The following is a 1,162-nucleotide window of genomic DNA, read 5'->3' as shown; positions in this document are numbered from 1 at the left end:
ACCTTGAATCATATTCAAGGTCACAAGGAGCAAATATGTTTAAAATATTTCAACAAATTGTTCTGAATAACCAAAAGGCTCAGGATGTTGATATTTAGTTAGTAGCATATGCTGGGATCAAGGACTACTATGTTTGTTAAAGTGAATGACTTTGACTTATATTCAAGGTCCCAGGGGTCAAATTTGTTTACAATCTTTAAACAACCTCTTATGAATAACCATGGGTCCCAGGATGTTTATACTTTGTATAGCCTTTCATCTCAGGATGCAACGGATGCAACTTGCAATGTGTTCAACATAATGACTTTGTTCGACTTTCAATCACAGGGGTAAAATATTTTAAAAAAAATAACAGGGTCTTTTGAACGAATTTTAATCATAAATACTGATATTTTGCCTGTAGCTTTATTTTAGATCACTTTTAAGGTTACAAGTGTGAGTTTTATATCAGGTGAGCGATGCAGGCCCATTGAGCCTCTTGTATATTAGTTAAATGTAATACTTCTTGGAATATTTCAAAATATCCAAATGGAAATGGAAGATAGGTTATAGTTTAATATTGAATAATGTTAAATATGGCGCTGGCAGAGTGAATGAAACGTATCAATTAGTGGGTTTTAGTTCCATTATCTCTCAAAATTATATTTTCTGTATGTCTTAATATGTTTTATGTATGTCCGACCCCATTCCTAGGGTTCTCCCATGTTGCAAACCAACGACTATTGTGATTTTAAAACACACATGGACGGTGTAACAATATTATCTGCCAATTGCCAGGGTCTTGGTGATATAGTGAAACAACAAGAGGCCCATGCATATGGGCCTTAACGGTCACCTGAGTCCTACAGTATTTATTTTTGTTGTTGAAATATGTACCAATTTGAGTAAAAATAGTTAAGTATAACGTTAACTTAAGTTTGTCAGGACCATGAACTGATCATTCCTAGATCGAGTTTCAGTTAGATCGGCCTACTAGAACTTGTTTTTAGGTTACCTGAGCTTTTAGCTCAAGTGACCTATTGCTATCCGTTTTCGTCCGTCGTCGTCCGTCGTCCGTTAACATTTTACATTTCAAACTTAAAGTCAAGTTCTGCTGGACCGATTGAACTGAAAGTTGGTAGGAATGATCGCCTCATGGTCCTGACAAAGTGTTGTTATTTTT

The sequence above is a fragment of the Mizuhopecten yessoensis genome, unplaced genomic scaffold (assembly GCF_002113885.1).
Source record: "Mizuhopecten yessoensis strain PY_sf001 unplaced genomic scaffold, ASM211388v2 scaffold7615, whole genome shotgun sequence".
Lineage (NCBI taxonomy): Eukaryota > Metazoa > Mollusca > Bivalvia > Pectinida > Pectinidae > Mizuhopecten > Mizuhopecten yessoensis.
Note: the sequence above shows the minus strand (reverse complement) of the source record.